The sequence below is a fragment of the Spea bombifrons genome, chromosome 7 (assembly GCF_027358695.1).
Source record: "Spea bombifrons isolate aSpeBom1 chromosome 7, aSpeBom1.2.pri, whole genome shotgun sequence".
NCBI lineage: Eukaryota > Metazoa > Chordata > Amphibia > Anura > Pelobatidae > Spea > Spea bombifrons.
The window spans coordinates 13,395,859-13,416,303 of record NC_071093.1 but is presented as its reverse complement, the minus strand read 5'-3'; the positions used below and the strand labels follow the sequence as shown (position 1 = coordinate 13,416,303).

At 39.0% G+C, this 20,445-nt stretch overlaps 1 protein-coding gene across 1 annotated transcript in view; it reads right to left on the bottom strand.

The window, feature by feature from the left end:
- The window catches only part of OSBPL6 (oxysterol binding protein like 6), a 62,567-nt gene extending 42,464 nt beyond the window's left edge, over positions 1-20,103 (bottom strand). Inside the window, exons 1-3 of the mRNA XM_053470991.1 lie at positions 19,694-20,103; positions 1,898-1,924; positions 457-597 (exon numbers count right to left, since the gene is read on the bottom strand). The gene's annotated coding sequence lies outside the window, so the exon portion shown is untranslated. The remainder of the gene's footprint in view (positions 1-456; positions 598-1,897; positions 1,925-19,693) is intronic.
- Between the last annotated feature and the right edge of the window lie 342 nt (positions 20,104-20,445).

The following is a 20,445-nucleotide window of genomic DNA, read 5'->3' as shown; positions in this document are numbered from 1 at the left end:
GCTGCTCACAAAACAGTAGAATGTATGATCTACATATGATCTATGTTTTCAGGATACATTTAGCAGAGTGTGGACAGTTGCTATTTAAAGGGTAAAAATAATTTGGTTCCAAATTTGACTTCAGGGATGCTGAGTTCTGTAACTAAATGTGGCACAGGTACCATATCTAATCAACCCTATGATTACTAATGATGGCTAAACCAATCAACCACTATTAGAAACTTAAAACTTGGGAAAACGGGAAGGAATATCCATGCAGATGCTGAGCAAACAATGTTAACGCAGTCACTTCTATGTCATGCATATGTGTTTTTAATACATGTATTACTTAATCTATAAACGCCATTTCAGGGGTGTATTTAGTGTATAGACCTGTAAATCTGGCATTTGGGAAAAAAGGCATGAGACATGTGTTTTAATATATAATAAATAAGTTGAAAAATAAGTATGACTTACCTCTAATCTATTTGACATAGCTTCTCACGGAAACAAGGAAGTCTAGAACATTACCGCAGTTGGTGTGTTTAGCAAGTATTACTCGTTTGCCGAGCTGGGAAATTAATTATGGATTTGACACTCAGTGTCAATTGTAATTTCCTAACAGGAAAAAATAAACAAATATCATTGTAATAGCAGAGATTGTCAGATGAGAGCTAGCTTGTTCTAGAAATGCCATCTTTGCCTATTTGGTTATTGTGTATCTGTTTCAGTCAAAGAGGTTATTCTATACTACACGCCAACCTCACTTATGGCTTAGTATACATGGGTTAAACAATTTGTTAACAAGATTTGATACATTTGTCTAGGAATTGGAGAAATGCGAGGAAGCTGATATTTTCTTGTGTCCTTAATAATCATGATTAAAAACGTTAGTTCCCCAAGTTAACATTTTTAGTAGCCATGATTTACTTTTGCTTTAAACCTGATACAAAGACCATAAGAAAGACAATATATTCAAGAAATATATCCTGCAGAGGTTATAATGAAGACAGCATTATCTGATTCAACACTAAGTTTAAGTCCCATGAAGGCACTTTATGTGTAGCTATAGACAGAATACTGGAAGTTCAGACACTACCTGCGGTATACATAATACTAAACATTCATACACATATAAATACCTCTGTTATTATTTTCCATAATGTGCTATATAATAAATAAAACTACCAAGTTATATATATATATATATATATATATATATATATACACATACATATACACACACACACACATATATATATATATATATATATATATATATATATATATATATATATATATATATATATATTACACACACACACACACACTGATCAGCCATAACATTATGACCACCTGAATAATATTGTGTGGGTCCCCCTTATGCCGCCCAAAGAGCCCTGACCGGGCGAGACATGGACTCCACTAGACCTCTGAAGGTGTGCTGTGAGGTTTAAGTCCTGTAAAGTGCAAGTACATAAGTACATAACGTGGATGGCCGGGTGCGTCCATTGAGGCCCCCTCCATGGACGCACCCGGGCATCCACGTTATGTAAAAAGAAAATGTGATTCATCAGACCAGGCCACCTTCTTCCATTGCTCTGTTGTCAAGTTCTTATGCTCATGTTCCCATTGTAGGTGCTTTTGGCAGTGAACAGGGGTCAGCATGGGCACCCTGACTGGTCCGCAGGTTTGCAGCCCCATATGCAGCAAACTGTGATGCACTGTGTGTTCTGACACCTTTCTATCAGAACCAGCATTAACTTTTTTAGTGGTCATAATGTTACGGCTGATTGTTGTAATATATATATACACACACACACACACACACACACACACACACACACACACACACACACACACACACATATCAGTAAGTATAGATAAAACTAATATAGAAAACTACTTGAGCACTCACCAGGATGATGTTTTCCACTGCTGCTCTCTAAAAGATAGATAGAAATTACATTAGTTTGTAGAAATAATAATTTTAGTATGCATCATAAAAAATTTGTATTAGTGATTCAAGAGGGGTGGGATATTGTAGTGGTGTTTTACTGGATAATTACATTCTCTTCATGCATTTGTCACCCTCTGTCTAGCTATTTATACATATTGTGAGTCAGTCATACAACTGTTTTGAGCATTTAAAGAAATGGCAAGCCTTGGCACAATGAATTATTATATTGAAACAAAGTATTGTATACAGATCTTTAACTCACAACATTTTAAAAGAAAGTAAAAACATGGAGTATCAGCAGCATAGTTCACATATGTGAAGACACAAAATTATATGCAAAAAAATATATATATCCATGCGTAAGATATTACTATTATTAAAAATGTATACCTTTACCCATCCTGTCTAGGGGTTGATAAGAAGCTGCCACTTAAAAACTTGAAACAAGTATTACATTCAACAGAATTGGGTTGCCCTTGCCCCTGACCCTGAATGTGATCAATGTACATTGAACAAATCCAGAACATCAATGGGATGTCTCACCCTCAAAATGCTCATGTCTAGATTACTTATGTATTTGCCCAATGATGAACCCAAGAATTGGTAATCTATACAGCAGAGGTGATTTCATCATATGGCTGGAATTTGACAGCAGGGGTATGTTGTTGTATGGAGGTAAAAGCAAGGTCAATCTGGGTTCAGTACCCCAGGACAAGAAATCAATATTAGGTCAAAACACAAAGCGGGTTGGTTCAAGGAAATAACGTTAATGCACAAGCCAGAAATCAGTGGTCAAGCAACACAAGAGCACCCAGAGGATTGCAAGCTAATATTCAAACAGTGCCTAGCTCTTGGCCTTGTTACCCACGACACCACAAATAACATAAATAAGTGTGCCCTAAACAAGCAATCATTGAGTTATGTGAGGAGTGCTGGTGGCCAATAAGAAAACCAGCTAGCACGATTTGGAAGACATCTTATTACGAACGTGGAATGGCTGACTGGAAAATCAACCCTTAACAGACACACAAGTTGGGTTAAAGTCCCTCTTGCATGCTACCAAGGGTGGATGCCTTGCAAGTAAACACTAAGGAAAAATGTTCTCTGGCATCAAGTGAGTTTGGGATGAAGCCGAGTTCCTAAAACCAGTATCACATGGGCACAAATATAGCCTTCAGATACATTTTGGAGTTCAAAATCATATTTACAGTAAGGCTGATACAATTTTGATTAACTTGGCATTTCTTCACATGGATTTAAAAAAATGTTTTGTAAAGTTTGCCCAGCTTTTTATCCACTGACAAAACCATATTACCTATATTATTTATATTCTTTAAGTCTAAATTGTATTTACAACAGCACCTAGAATAATATAATTATTTTATATGGATTTCACCTATTGTTTAATTTTTGGTCTTTGTTTTTGTGTTATTTTCTCTTTAGTCTCTCTAGGCACTACATAGTTATTGTAGTATTGAGTCCTTTAATTATGAAACTGTGCACAATTACATTGTTTGCTTTAGGGAGACAGTGAGATTTAAGTTAAGTCACTCAAGATTAGCTTTTTAATACTCCTGCAATTTCCTACAGTAAAATGGAAACTCAGATTCCCGTAGCTACCCGAGAGCATTAATCACTTAAACCTCATGATATTAGGAGGTATATTCCAACCAATTACACATCTTAATTTACCCGCTCCTGTATAACATCTAATTTTCATTCATTGTCACCATAAGTTCTGGTTAAAAAAAAAAACATCTTGGCACTTTTCACCTTCACGTCTTTTAATGTTAAATAATTTATTTATTCCAACTGCCTACAGCCTGTATCTTCTATTTTTCAATATTCCCTTTGTACAAGAATTTACCCTAAAGGACAATAAGACGTCTCATTTCCCTTTACATATAATATCTATCACATACGTGAGCTAACTGTAATGATATGTCCTACAGAAAAAAATAATATTCAGTTCAAGCACAAGATATCACATATTTACATTCTCCTCGTTTGAAACCAGTGGCCAGCATGTGCCAGATTTCGAACTACGTAAAAAGTTTATTTTATCTTCTTAATTATCGTCTTGTCATACCCCTTGAATATATGTATTGTAAGAAGGGCTGCGTACATTTTTGACACTATATAAATGAGATAATAATATTTAATTTTTCATTTTCTTCTAGAATGTCCCCATATCTCTGTTACATAGAACCTCTAGGGGCCATTTTTATGCAGGCAACGGAGACCATTACCTTCTCCCCAGCAACATCATGACAGAATAACACAAGAATGTAGCTTCCAAAAGATGTCATGTTTTCATTTAAATATACATTACGGAGCAAAAAAAAAGGAAGTTTTCATAATAAACCCGAAGCAAAGCTGTTGTAAACATATGTTCATGGAAATTATAACATTCCCTAAAATTCACTCGCCTACTTTGTTACCTATTCTTCACTTCTGTTGTTTTGTATGTGATCTTTCCCCAATCATATATAACTCTTCTATGGAGTGCTTTTGAAACACAGCAAAGTATTTGATTAAGTAACTTCTGTCCCCTCATATTGAACCCGGCTTTCCTATTGTTCTGCGCTCAACTGAAACCACTTTGAAACGGCTTTTCTTTATTGCAGAAAAAAGAGAGCAATATGAAAAAATTGTATTATCAGTATGTAACTCTGTTACACTTAAGGCAAGTATCCCACTGTGTAACAATATTCTAGGGGGATAATCTTGTTTTCTGCAGAGGATACAGTTCCACTTAACTGAAACATAGCTCTTACCTACGAAATAGGAACTTGCTGTACATGAAAAAAAGAAATGTCATTGTCCAAGATTCTATAAAGAATGTATTTTCTATAAAACAACTGATGTTTTCCAGGAGCATCCACAATAAATAGAATTTAACCTTTTTTATGGTTTTATTTGTAGAGTTTCCAGATGAATTAGACATTTATTAAAAAAATAAATAAAAAACGTGCTAGGCATTAGGAATAAAAAGTGGGACGTGTGCTATGTTTTGGCTTTTTTTTTACTGTCACAGCTGCCGAGTGTTGTCCCGGCCAGTTCCTTTCAAATTATTTTTTTTGATCAAATATTTCTAGGCTTGTGAGTTGGGATCTACCAGTTACCGTAGGCACATATGTGCATTATGCCATAACCATCTGTTGGTCCCATAGGCCTTATGATAAGCTGTTTACATTAAATCTATGGTCTTCTACTATCCCAACTACTTTATCAGTGTATTGGTGTTTGGGTTGAGAACATATCTGTTACCATGACTTCCGTCATCAATAGACAAGCTTTGAATACATATTTCGAACATTCAGATAAAACTACATAATTAAAATGATCAAAAGTAGTCAAAACATTAATATATATTAAGATCAAAATCAATGTGGGTTATTTTCTCACCATACAAATCAATCAGATGGATTTTTACCTCACCAGCCTATTAGTGTATGCTATTTATAAAAGTAGTTTTTAAAAGATCAGCATGTTTACACACAAAGTATAATTATAGACAGACAAGCCACTGTACCTGATTTAGATTTCATGTATAAATTATTTTTTTGTATGTTAGAGTTTGTACCTGGACATGACTGTTTGCACTACAAAAGTCAGAAAGCAGCAGCCCCAAAGGTAAGTGCCCAGCATTCCTCCCCACGATCAATCTTTTATGAATGCAACGTTAATGTCTACAAAAATGTTTTGTGACAAACATTTAGCCCTGTTTCATCATGTGACAATCCATTCAAACAATTTAGAGGAAAGAAGTCAAAGTGATCATATGAAAAGAGGTCCTAACAATTAAAACAGCTGGGGCTCATATACAAAAAGTGGTGAAACCCATTAAAATGACAACTTAAAAGTTCTGATTCTATCCAAGCATGGTCTGGCTTGGGCCTGTTCTCTCCAAGAGGCAGGAACCTAGTGGGAACATCTAACTCATGTGCAAACAGAACTTGTGTAAGGTGAGTGAGTGTGCGAGTATGCATTAGACTTTGGTGCAAAGGTGTGTGTGTTTTAGACTGTGGTGTTAGTATATGTGTTAGTGTGTGTTTGTCTGTGTTAGTTACCGGAGGTGGGAGGCCACTTGGCTTAACTCACCTCCTGGGCCAGAAGGCGCCAGCCCCCCCCTTGATTCCAACAATAACAGAACTGGAAAGTATGTGGGTTAAACTTCTATATTTTTCTGAATACATAATGTATAATCCACCCAAATTGTAAAACCAACATGCGGGAATATATAATTAACTGAAAAAACATGTTCCAGAGCGCACTGATTCCTCACCATCAGAAAAAAAGTATTTTGCAGAGTAAATGATACACTCTTCCTCAGCATCCACACGTTTCTGATATACACGCACCAATACATAAATAATATTTTTTGTTAAAACTGGCAGTGAATTCGCATGTTTAAAGAATATTTTAGAATCATTTTAATATATGATATACATAAAATTTCACATGACATCAATAGGCATAGCACTTCCAAATACAATATTCAACACTGAAAAAAGAAAATTGGTTCGGAAAAGCCATGCGCTGACAGGTAATATATGCCAATATCGACCAGCTGTCCAAGGGCACTTCGTCCACTCTCACAACATAATGTCTGCCACAACACGATGGGCTATTTAGCCAAAGTTGATGATACAGCTACTTAAACGCATACTAAAATATCAAGTGGCCTTTTAGTAAATTACCATCAATGTTTGGTTTCTAAAAGTGAAAACTGTTTATTATGTGAAAACAGAAGGTTTTAGGCAAACCTACTGTAAAAGACTTCAGGATATGTTATTAAAAAAACATTTGCGTCATTATGCCTCTCCACCATCTTTCCTCTTTTGAAGCTTTAGACCAGCTGCAAGCCTTTGGTCAGAATGGTGTCTCATATTATTGATAATCAACAACAGCTGTAGAGCTTCCTCTTGGGCACCCCTGACTAATAGCAGAGGATTTCAACATTTACCGTACAACACAGGCGGTATCCTGACTTTACAACTGACTTTTTATGAGACAGATGTTAAATCCGTGTACCTATTAATAGAGAAATATATGATTTCTTTTTATGAGAAACATTGTATGCTGAATTTTACAAGCCTCTTGTACGAATAAAATTGCACAGGTGGTGAAAGTTGTCAGCCCACAAAGGAGGTGCCGCAGCTTCTACCCAAGTAATTAAAGAATATATATATACGGTACATATTTCATTAATGCAATAAATTAATAATAAAGTACAGAGTACAAGCTCGTTGGGACATCAAACTGTAAGAATGAATCACATACAAACTGTACAGAAACATTTAAATGTTTTAGTGTCTATGGCAACAATCAGTTTCTACTTTTTGCAGCAGATGACAATTATGACGGAAGCAACATCTTACAAGATTAAACAGGGCCGGCCCTATAATGGGGCAGACTGGGGCAATTGCCCCAGGCGGCACTTTAGAAGGGGCGGCACTTTGCCGCCCCAAGCACTTTTTTTTGTTTTTTTTTTTTGAAGCGGAGGAGAGAGAGAGGGGCGCCGAGTGGTTTTCGCTTACCCGCTCGGCGCCCCTCTCTCTCTCTCCTCTGCGGCGAGTCTCCCTGTTCGGTCCCGGTGCCGGCTTGTAATGCAGAGCGCCGGAAGTGACGTCAAGCCTTACAAGCCGGCACCGTGGCAGAGCAGGGAGACTCGCCGCAGGACTGTTTAAAGGTAAGTACCGGGGGGGGGGGGATCGTAGATCGTAGTTTTAAACTTCGCCCCAGGCGGCGTTAAGTCTTCGGCCGGCCCTGAGATTAAAGCATTATTTCTGGGAATGGTTTGGGGAAATCAACAGTCCTCAGAATTACATTTTTTTCTCCTGCCTTTAGTTAAAAGTTAAATGCAACAAAATTGGGTAAAACTTTACTTTTAAGACCAGTATTCTGTTATTTATACTCTAGGGCTGGCTCTTTTTCAGTCTCTAAACAAAATACATTATTTGGTCATCTCTAATTCAAGTGTTAGATATATTATATACAAACTAAGGAACACAATGTTTCCAAGACTATTTATAAACTAAAAACGTTGTAAGGATGGAAGATTTTTAAATATGCGCTTGATATTATCTGTTGGGGACATTAAGAAATTGCTTAAATTGTAGTATTTAATTTAAGATTACCAGAGTAACGATGACATTTAGTTCTATTCTCTAAAGGAATAGTTGCAGGAGAGGTCTTAAAGAGCAGCACATGATGCTGTGATCTAAAGAAATTCAAGAACAGATGAGAAAGAAGTCATTGACATCTATTAGTCTGGAAAGGGTCACAAAGCCATTTCTAAGGCTCTGGGACTCAAGTGAACCACATTATCTTCAAATGGAGAAAACTTGGAACATTGGGGAACCTTCCCAAGAGTGGCGACCTACCAAAATTCCTTGAAAAGTACATTAACTACTCATCAAGGAGGTCACAAAAGAACCTAGACTAAAGCACTACATGTCACACTTGCCACAGTTAATGTCAGTGTTCACAATTCTAAAATTAGAGACCCATGGGAGAGTTGCAAGGCCAAATTTGCCAAAAAAAAGTCTCAATGACATCAAGACTTTTGGGATAATATTGATGAGTATTGATGAGTCAAAAGTGAAACTTTTTGGAAGACACATTACATCTGGCATGAAGCTAATACAGCGTTCCACAATAGGAACATCAAATTGTGGCGGTAGCATGATGGTCTGGGGCTGCTTTGCTACTTCAGGACCTGTGCAACTTGCTATAATTGATGGCACCATGAATTCTGCTCTCTACCAGAAAATCATGAAGGAGAATGTTTATAACCTAAAGCACAGGCTCAATTGGGTTATGCAGCAGGACAGTAATCCAAAGCACACAAGCAAGTCCAACCCTGAATGGCTGAAAAGAAACAAAATGAACATTTTGGTGCGGCCTAGCCAAAGTTCTGACTTGGATCCGATTGAGTTGCTGTGGCATGACCTTAAAACGGCAGTTCATGTTAAAAAACCCTCCAATGTGGCTGAATGAAAACAATTCAGTCAAGAAGAGTGGGCCAAATTTTTTCCACAGCGATGTCAAAGACTCATTGGAGTTATCACAAACATTTGATTGCAGCTGTTGCCTGGGACAAACAGTTTTTATGTTTAGGGGGGCAATTCGGTTTTCTATATAGGTTTTGATTTACTCTTTACCATTAATAAATGAAATAATTATTTAAAAGCTGCATTTTGTGTTTACGTGTTGAAGCACAACTCTCGTCAACTGTAGCTTTAGTAAATAGACTCCCTTGTACAGCGAACGCATGTTTGGCCATCCACACTGGTTTTTTATTTCAATGGCTTTTCCTCATCATCAAGTGCAAATTATTTCTAGTTTACCAAACCATAAGTAGAAAGAAAGACTGGACACACAGATTTAGCACTTTATAAAATTACATAACACATGATATAATTGTAGACGACCTATAATACAAACTACTATTATATGTACTCTCCAGATTCCCCCTGCGTTTTAATAAAACAATCTAATTTAATCTCCTAACAATTGAAAGGGGCACTTTTATTGGGCAGCAATGGAGGATGGTACCCTGTGGATTGGGGTAAGTAAATTCAATTGGCTCCCCGGTCCGTTAGCAATGCCTTTACCCTAAATAATGCAAACCTTTTTTGTTGTTATTGCTGGGAATAGTTGTCATCATAACTGGGAACTTGTGGGCTCCTGCTACCTGGAGCCTATCCTTACGAGACACGGCCAAATCTGCCCACTGATGTCGGTAGCCATTCCCATTGCCATCGTGGGAAACACCCCCATTTAAAGGGGAAATGGGCGGGGAGTGGGGCATGCCACAACGCCGCTCCCGCGATCCGGAGGATTCGGGTGTTCACCCAAATAACTGGAGAGGCAGTGCTTCTCCCAGAGTTCTCCGGGCCAAACTCAGAAAGTTGCCATGTATGGTTGTCATGCGACACAATTGCAGCCATTGATAGGTTGTTGAAAACTGAAAAAGCTGCTTGAAAATCAGAGGAAAGAATGAAATGACTGCTCTGCAATGATGTATTTTGGATACAACCAATTAATGTTTTGTCTAAGAGGAACAGCACCTTTAATTTATACGCATACATCTCAGAACTTGTTCAGCTAAATTTTATTTTAAAACACTCAGGATCTCAACAGATACTGTTGCCAAGCCATGAGTATGCAAGATTTAAAAAGCGCTGATATGCTGACCAGCTTTGTCTTCGGTAAATCACTTCACTTTGCTACATCAACGTCCTGAGGTAGGCAATTCTATTATTATCTCTTAAAGTTAATTTAAAAGCCATATTTGTACTTTCAATATTTAATTAAACCTGTCCAGTGTAATCAAGCCTTCAAAGTTTAACCTCTGGCATGTCATGGAGGTGTAAACTTCATAGCAGAGCTTGTGCTCCATGTTCTATCTGTACCGGGAACCCGTCATCGCTGCCGTCTCCCTCATAATGTGAGCCGGCTACAGGTAGGAAGCAGCTCCGGGTCTCCTCTAGGGAAAAGTCCCCCAAATTATCCTCTACTACCGGTAACGACACAACACACCAGTCAGGAAACACATGGTTTTAAGGACATAGGACATGGTTTTAAGGACATAGGATAAAGGTGACTGAGTAAACACACAGGACACAAATCAGTTCATTTGCTGTCATCTATGCCCAATGGGGTGTGGAACATAATGGGCTGGTGTCCCTTAAAAGTGGACAATAGATTTGAACCTGGGAAGGTGAGCCACAGGGACCAACAAGAAAGGTGCCTACTATTTGAATGAGAAAATGTGATCACGTTAATACTGGGGAGACTCACAGGGGTACGGGGATGGCTATTGGGGCTTGGAACACAACTGTCACTGAAAAACATGGTGCTCCTCTAGGGAAATGTCCCCCAGACATATTGTCTATGCACACAAGTCTCATCACATAAACATAAAACCTGGTGGTATTGTAAAGCGGGCCTTACTAGACACTGGGTGGCAGTTCCCTGTGGTGGCTTGGAACTCTTTCCTAGTGCCTACAATCTCACTTGTCCAATTGTGGCGGAGAGTTGAGCTCTGTAGCTCTTTGACCGTCTGTAAAGTAGGGTGGGCAATATGCTTACCATTCTATCAATTCCTACTAATTGTCTTTATGGTGGCACAGTAGATATATGCATTCAGTGGACATGAACAGTAAGTCTTCAAACATTTGCTACTAAGTTAATGGAAATTGTATTTTGCGCCATATTGTTACATATACTTTGTCTGCATGTACCCCTGGAGGTTGCTGTAACAGGTACGCTTGGTGTTTTTAGATGTCACCCCTATTCTGAAGGTGTCATCCAGTCTGAAACTGGACTTGGCTGCCTTTAAGGCAGAACATTAACATTAATGAGCATCCAGTAAATGGTGACCAGATTTGACTAATGAATAATGTATGTTGTATGACTCATGAAAACCTTAGCTGGCCAGCAAGTTACGTATTTATAGATATTCTTGAGTAAATAGGGAAAATTAATGAGATGCAGAAGAGTGAAAGGTTACAAAGTGAACATGTCATATACTCTGTCTCTATTCAGCCAATGAAAGATATCTGGGTTAAAAGAGCCATGCCAACCTATGCTATTGAATAACACACTGGTACTCTTCCATTTACTTCTATGCAGTGTGATAAGTAGTTTGTATTCCTAGTAAATTGTAATGAAACAGCAGATGCTACATATCCAAAGATATATACCAGTGAATGCTGTTACTAAGCATTTTGCATGCAAAACAAATACCACAATAATGCTAATTCATTGAACTGATGATGCTAAGTTATAAAAAAACACATAATATTATTATGTTCTCATATACTAAGTGCTAGTTGTTTCTCATGAGGACAAATCTTTATGTTGTTCCACAAGTAAAGAGTTTGTATGCTACCCTACAGTAACTCTGGCTTTGCCCTTACTGATCTGGATCTGCTCCTGGACCTGTCAACCATATTTGCCATGATAAAGTTAAAAGTGGAGCTATTGGGAGCTAGTGGAGCTATTGGGAGTTAATTTAAAAGCCATATTTGTACTTTCAATATTTAATTAAACCTGTCCAGTGTAATCAAGCCTTCAAAGTTTAACCTCTGGCATGTCATGGAGGTGTAAACTTCATAGCAGAGCTTGTGCTCCATGTTCTATCTGTACCGGGAACCCGTCATCGCTGCCGTCTCCCTCATAATGTGAGCCGGCTACAGGTAGGAAGCAGCTCCGGGTCTCCTCTAGGGAAAAGTCCCCCAAATTATCCTCTACTACCGGGGTTATAAGAATGATCTTAAATGGCTACCATGGCACCAATTTCTCTCCTCTCCTAGGTTCACAGCCATTTTTCAGTCTCCACCCCCTTCCACCTGTTGATCCCCATGTTCGGCTTTCATGCACATACAGCCTCCGAGCCGGAGGGGTTCTTTGTTACCCGGACTCACCTTATTTAGTTATGGCCACTGCCATTCTTTCTACGCGTTGCCTCGTCCAACATCTCTCATGCCACTTTGTGTCTGTCCGTGTCGCCTGCCTGGTGAGGGAGACCTCATTTTTTCTTCCCTCCTTCTTTTGTTTCTTTTTTTTTCTTTTTTCATAGTTTACTGTATCCAGCATATGTTTGGTGTCCCCGCTTCGTCACTCTGTTGTCCGGCGTTGCGGGGGTACCTACAACTGTTATTTGGACTCATACAGCTCCGTAGGAGTTTTTCTCTTCCTCCGTTATTGCGTTGATACGGGGTCCTGTTTGTTTACTGTGTCGCTGTTATTTCTGATTGTACAATTCATTTTGTCACTTTTATTCGAGCAACGTCATACTTTATTTTGGGATAATGGCGTTATTCTGTTGCAGTATGTACTCTTTTTCTGTACATTTCTCCCCTCGCTCAGTTGTGCTGTGCGTTGGAATTTCACTCTCACATACCTGTTTGTATATCTTATACTGCTGTGATTACACCTCGCTGCTCTGTTTATAAATAAAGGTGACTTGACTAAAAAAAAAAAAAAAAAAAAAAGAAAGCTGAGATACACTAAATGGGCAAAAGTATTGGAACACCTGACCATTACAAACAGGGACTTTTATGACATTGCATTCTAAATACTGTGAGACTGTGAACCCCAGGGAGATGATTAGCATGGCATCTGAGTACAGCTGCTATGCAGATTATACATATGGGTCCCTGGGGTGAAGCAATTGGAGAGCAGGGTGGGCCAATGCTCCGTTCCCCCATTCTGTAGAAAATCCATGCCAGCTTTTCCAGGAGGCTAGAAGTCTGCAGGATCTGGTACGGGATTTCTATGAGGCCGCCATCAGGCACAGGTGCTGGGCGTTAAAAACCCCTGGAGCCTGATACTCAGGGAGACTGTTGGGGGAAGAGGAAGCTCCCTGTGCTCCCAGGGCAAGGAGAGGCATTGAAGAAGACCATCCCTGAGCCAAGTGAGGCAATACCTGCCTGGACATTTTGTGTGCTGTCTGGGGGAGGTTTTCCAGAGCCTGGCGTAGCTGGGTCTGGCTGGGAGGTTGAGGCAGCGGGTGATTAGGCTGGTCAGTCTAGACCAGCATAGTTCAGTTAGAGAGGGCTCCAATTGGGGTGTTCCCGAGAGTGATTGCCCTAGAGGACTGTGCTTAGGACCCCTAAAAGTGACATGTATGGCCCTCCTGCTACAGGGTTTATCACAATACATTGACATTAATATGAAGTTAGTCCCCTCTTTGCAGCTATAACAGCTTCCACTCTTCTGGAAAGACTTTCCACAAGATTTTGGAGCTTTTCTGTAGGAATTTTTGCCAATTCATCCAGTAGAGCATTTTGTGAGGCCAGGTACTGATGTTGGACAAGATGGCCTGATGGTCATGATCTACGTTCCAATTTATCCCAAAGGTGTTCGATGGTGTTGAGGTCAGGGCTCTGTGTGGGCCAGTCAAGTTCTTCCACACCAAACTCATCCAACCATGTATTTAGGGACCTTGCTTTGTGCACTGGGGCGCAGTCATTATGGAATAGAAAAGGGCCTTCCCCAAACTGTTCCCACAAAGCTAGAAGCATAGCATTGTCCAAAATGTCTTGGTATATCACCTTCAGCATACCAAAACATTATACTTGTCTTACATGTCCACATTGTGTAGATGACAAAAAGTGTATGATAGGAATCCACCATAAGCCAGTTTAGATTTTAGCATGTAACAATGTTCACATTGAACAAAAAGTCCAGTGGTGTGCTCTCTTGTTCTTGATAGAGCAGAAATTGGTACTTAAGCTATGCTAGTATGTAAGAAAGATTTATCATGCTCCAGGAGTTTCATTTCATCCCGTTATTTTATGGAAACACTTGTCCCAAGGAAGAATTTTAAATATGAAGAATATCTGCCACTGGAGAGTCAGATCTCAATAAATCTGTTTTCTACTCCCCAAGGGTCCAGGGTACTGGATGCAGAACTGCTGAACTACTTGGGATTTAGATGAAAGTTCTATGCACCTAGTCACACAACTGGTGCTGACTCATCTGCTACTGTAATACAAAAGTAGAAAACGTACTACCGGTACTTTCATTACAGGTTGTAGTTATGTATCTTCTCTATTTAAGGAGGTATACCAGTTAGAATTACATACCAAATTAAAAAAGTTAGTAAGGTTTAATAGGGTACAATGCCTGAACAAGTGCCCACCAAGCAACAAACCAAATCATAAGCACATGAAGTTATGATTCATATGCTTTAGATATTTGAGAAGGACAAAGCTCTGTGTTACTGTCCTTTAGTTTCTCCTGCTCTTGATCATTGGATTAACATTTTGCCTTCTGTTTGCCTTATTGACCTGGGTTGCCTTTGGATTAACCTTTCACTTGCTGCCTGCCTTTTTGACCTTGGACTGCTTCAGGATTACCATTTTTCCTGCTGCCTGCCATATTGACCCAGGACTGCCTTGGATTAGCCCTTTTCCTTCTGCCTGCCATAGTGGCCACTGAACTAAGTTTGGCTAACCTGCCTGCAACTCGACTCCTACACCACTACCACCCTTTTTAGTGAAGTGTCTATTAAAGATTAAGTTTGAATCATTGTTTCCTTTTTTCTTTTGCTGTTGATGAAATGTGAGCGTTATTCTTTGGAATTTACAACATTTGGTCCTAGCCATCCAATTAACACTTGGAACAAAAAAGAGAGTGATTGTGCAATCGTGGCATTGAAGGAGCTAATGCTTGTGGTAAAGGCTTGTGGGAACCAAGTCACAACCAATGATGTGCTGCTATGGCACATCAGCACTGAAAGAGTTAAAAATAACAATAATGTTGAAAAATCTTCAAAAACCTAGAAGTCAAAGGTGCTTAAAGGGCGGTTGCTGTCAGTTACACTCAGATGACTCCTCACCCTCCGTGATCAAGAGAGAGAAGGGTCATACAGGTCATAAGGTAAAAAAAAAACAAAACAAAAAAAAACACCCTACTATTAATAAAAAATTATTTTTTTACATTGTTTTTTCATAACTGATTTCTTTCTCATCACTGAATAGTGACATTTAAGGTCACTGATTATTGATCATGTTCACCTGACATCAGTGGCCTAAACTTGTCACTTTTTATTTTACAATATTTATTTTATTGTTTAATGATTCTTTAGGCTACTGATTATTGACCAGTCTCACTGATCATCAGCCAGTGACCTAATCTGGTGAGTGTGTATTATACACAATTACTTCAGAGATTTTACGATATGTCCAATCCAGGATATATCCCATAAAAATCAAATATGTTTTTCCACCCTCACTATATTCTACAGATTTGCAACATTATTGATTTCACATTATCTGCCAGGTACTACATAGTCTTTTATGAATCATGATGTTCAATATTTGTAGGAAGACAGCCAGTTTGTGTCATATACTGTGTATACACAAACTATGCTTGGATATTATTCAATTGCTGACTTAGGCCTTAGGAGGATGAACATGACTATAAATTAATTTGGGGAAGTTGTCACAAAGATGGTATTTCCAACATTGAACCAAATCAGGTACATTCACACAACTTAACATTTTAGCTTCCACATTACATAGCTCAAGTCTAATCTACTCACTCTAGAACTGAATTCTGTTACAAATTTACAAATTGCCCATCAACTAATACGGTAAAGAGTAGGTAAGTTGGCATAAACTGAAACATTGTCATATCATTGTGTGCATGATACATAAATAATGGCGTCCAAGAAATGTAAAACTAGATCTAACATTATGATACCTATCGTGTGAATAAAAGTCTTATACACATTTTAGTACATGTGAAGACATTAAGGTGGAAGAAATGTGTTTCATAATTAGCAACTCTGGCTCACCTGCTTTGGAGGCTGCATGTGTTTTTTTTATTTTTATTTTTTATTTGGGGGAATGGGCTTTGGAGGGGGTCACTTGTGACCTTGCAATCTCTACACAATATACAGAGATCGGACTTTTTAACCAATATGCCAGCCGGCTGATCGCACAATAGACCGGCTGGCAGCATACTGGCACTTTAAACCCCCATCCATAGCATCCGTTATAATAGTTGCAGGCAGCCATATTAGACTGTCTCCTCCATGAGTCAATCTCTGCCTAATGGTAGCAAACAGACTTTTTTTAGTCTGTAGGTCAGCACATTTAAAAGTGTATGCAGCTTTCCTCTGTGATGGAAGTCCCATGCATAGTTTTAAATGTGCAAGCCTTCCTCTTGGAGGGGGTGCCATAGATGCACAGCACCCAGACAACCGGTAACTGAGATGTAAGAGTGAGGGAAAGCTGTGGGAGGAATATAGAGTGTATGCTTGTATATGTAAATGTATGGTGTTTGAGTGAGTGCTAGTGTATGGCTGTGAGTGTGTGTATGTGTAAGTGTATGGTGGTAGAGTGAGTGTGCATTACTGTATAGTATTAGCATGACAGTAGAGTGTACGTGTTATCTGTTTGGATGTGTGTGTGTGTGTTACTGTATGGAGTTGGTGGGTGTGTATGTATGAAGGTAGCACACACACACTTATTTTAGGAAGTGTGGTGAGGAGACTGACAGGGGGGCAATATTTTTTGGTGATTTAGCAACCATGGATACAGTAGTTTATTTAACCAAGAGATATTTAAATAAAAGGATCACTTGAGAGGTACATTAAGGTCGTGCTTGTTTTTGATTATTTAACAGCAAAATATTTATATCATCATCCATTCCCCAAAAATCCTGGAGTTGCTCCAAGTCAGCTTGTAGAATCTGGGAGTTCCACGTTCAGAGAAACCGACATGGATCTCTAAATAGAAACTAAGCTACAGACCAAAAGCACATCGAGTTTTTAAAGAAGTTCTACATGGATGCCAGGCACTATCTTTCTGCAGGGAAACAGCTCATTTATAATATGTGGTAGGCAGATCTGGCAGAATTAGAAAATGAGATGTTTATAATTAGAAAATGTAAAATTTGATAAATCTACTGCAGAGAGCATGTCAGGAGGTCTCTGAGCCTTGTCTGGCTCCATCAGATCTCATTTTGTCTTATTTTGTCTCCTCATTAAAAATAGAACCCAATTTGCTTGCGCATAAAGCAGTCGGGCAGTTCTCATGCTAGAATCATGATGAAAGGTGATGATCCACTTACATAAAACATTAACTGAACCTAAATATCTCTGGCAGATTTGTTATTTTCTGTTTCGATCTGAACGTTTAATCAAATAAAAACAACACCAAAACACCTTTTTCGTTTCCTTGGCAATAGCCTATCGCTGATGGCTTTTCAATCACATGACAATAAAGGATTCCCTAAAATTAGGAATTTTATATTTATTTTTGCAAAGGTTTAAGGCATTCAGCAGTATTAGGAATACTGTTTCATTCAGCGGAGGAGGTGGGACGGCACATTTAATATTATCTGTATTCATGCATGAAAACCCAATGCAGAGCCAACCTTCCCATAGACTGTGCTGCCTTCACCGCTTGGAGGTGACTTCTGAAAATGATCATTACCTCCAGAAACATATTCTGGCGTAGGCGGACTAGACTAAAGGGTAGTTTAAAATATATTGTCCAATTGTCCACTGGTGGGGCCACATGGGACGCTCATGATAATTCTGCAAATATCACACATTTTCTGCTTTGTATTGGTGGTGTGTGGTTTAAACATGGAAATCTATGGTGTTTCTTGTGCAATTTTAAGCATTCACTAAAAATTAAAATGAGGCTAATCAAGCCATGTAATTTTACATCCAGTTTCTATAAAAACAGTCAAGAGCACAACCAGACAAGAGAAGACCAGTATCATTAAAAATGATATTACAAATAAAAGGGACATTATTACATTGAAGCCAGAATTATTTACAGCACAGTAACTGATTCTAAAAATGAAAATTGCATACGGCTTGTACCACTTAGGACCGCATCGTGAAATATTTCCATAACTCCGCTCAGCAAATCCTTTAGTATAATACAGTATTTTTGGATTAAAACTAATGTATCCTGAAATGTCCCAAATTATTAGCAGGGAACACAAATACAGACGAATAAGGTCATTTTACAATACCTCTCTATTTCATAATATTTGTGCTATTCAACTATTTTTTATGGTATTTAGTATATTAATGATATTTCATGGTCAAGCAACGTTTTAAGTGGAGTTCAATGATATAAAAGATGATGCTGTTAACATCAGCAGTCATTTTCTTTATTGAAATCATGCAAACCTTATGAAAACCACCACATTTATTTAATACATATTAATTAGTTTCTTGAAAATTATCATGGGTGCATCCTTCCTGACCTTGGTAATGATTCACTCTTAGCAGCAAAATCATGATGTTTCACGCTTAGCTTTCTATACATTCCTTGTAAAAAAAAAATATGGGCCTTCGCATTTGGCTTCAAATTTTGTAAAAGTTAATATGAAAGACACTAAAGATTTCATTGTGACCTGTGTGCATATTTCAAGATGTTTCCAAATGTAACATTTCTGACCGCAGTATTTGTAAACATAAAATGTAACAAATATTTATTAAAACAATTACCGGTACTTTTGCTTCTGCAAGTTCTGTCATTTACTTCTGAGATATATGAGATATACAGATATATACACACACATATTATATATACACATACACATATACATATAGTGCTCAGGAAAGCACATGTTCCCAAGCAGGGAAAAAAATAGAGGCAGAATTCTTCCATGCGGTGAACTGGATGACGTCATACTACGTCAGTGCCTCGATGTAGGGGACCACTGGACATCTTTATAAGAGAGCACTAAAATAACATAATCTGTACGGGTTCAGACCTTGATATTTCTCAGTTTTTCAACAAAAAAAATCAGTAAAGGCTCTTAATGTGCAAGATAATCCTCTTATGTCCAGGGTCCCTACTGATCTGTAGTGGAGCTTGTGTTACAGAACATGCCGGGCTGCAGTGTGCATCATAACTATTTCAATTATTGGATACACTAAATATTAAGGGTCGTTAACAATCGATATATTAAAAACTGACGTGACAACTTTATACAACTAGATGACCTCTTCTAGAATCTTCTCCTATTGCAGCAGAACCGGCACTGCATGGAGAGAAAGACTGCAGTTCAGACCGCTTGCAGCGCTTATAGAAGGCACTGATTTGCAAAAGCCACCCAACATGCAGATCACTGTGGCTGCGCCGCATCACGATGTCCTTCTCCCCATACAATTAGCAGCACTGCAACAGCAGGCTCTGCTCAGCAGCATGACACGGGCACTGCAGTTCACACACCAAGAAGGGGCAGCGGGGCACTTACCAGCAGAGAGTGATGCAGCGCAGGCACTGCTTGCACCGCACAGCTCCTTCACTGCTACCTGCAGCAGCGCCTCGAGTTATACGAGGCTGATCGTAGCCTTCTCCGGTGCACAGACCTTCCGTGCTCCCTCAGCCTTCAGCGCACTCGCGATCCTTTGGCTATTATCCAACCGGCGCTTGCCCCTATCTTCTCTGCTATTTGGAGCCCCTCTCTGCGGTTCTAGTCGGGTTACCGGTTGCCCCTCCCTGCAGCGAAAGGCATGTGCAATCCTATAGGGACAGCCGGGCTTAGCGGAAGATCTGGATCCTGGACATCACACGGATCTGGCTGACTGATTCATCACTGTGAGCATCTAAACCAGGGGCAGAGTATGTCAGCGGGGACCGGGCACCCAAAACCGGGCGATCATATACTCAGTGTGAAACCGGAAACCTGCAACTGTATGTATAAATATACTCAGGGTGGAAAGCCCTCTGTCACTTTTTCCTCCCCCCTATGTCACTCTTTTCCAGTGCCTCAGAGTTATTGGTATATATGAGTGTACTATGTATAGGAACAGCAGGGGATGGTTTTATAGATTCAATTGTATAAATAAATAGGGCATTTCTTTCTTTTTAATTTTTTTTCTCCTCACTTAAAAATGCCTCAGCTGATGGGCAAAGGGAGACATTTTTGTATAAACCACCATGGGCTGGGGCTGGTGTGGTGAAATTTAAATCACTGGCACAGTTTTAGTTGGCTTCTGTGCATCC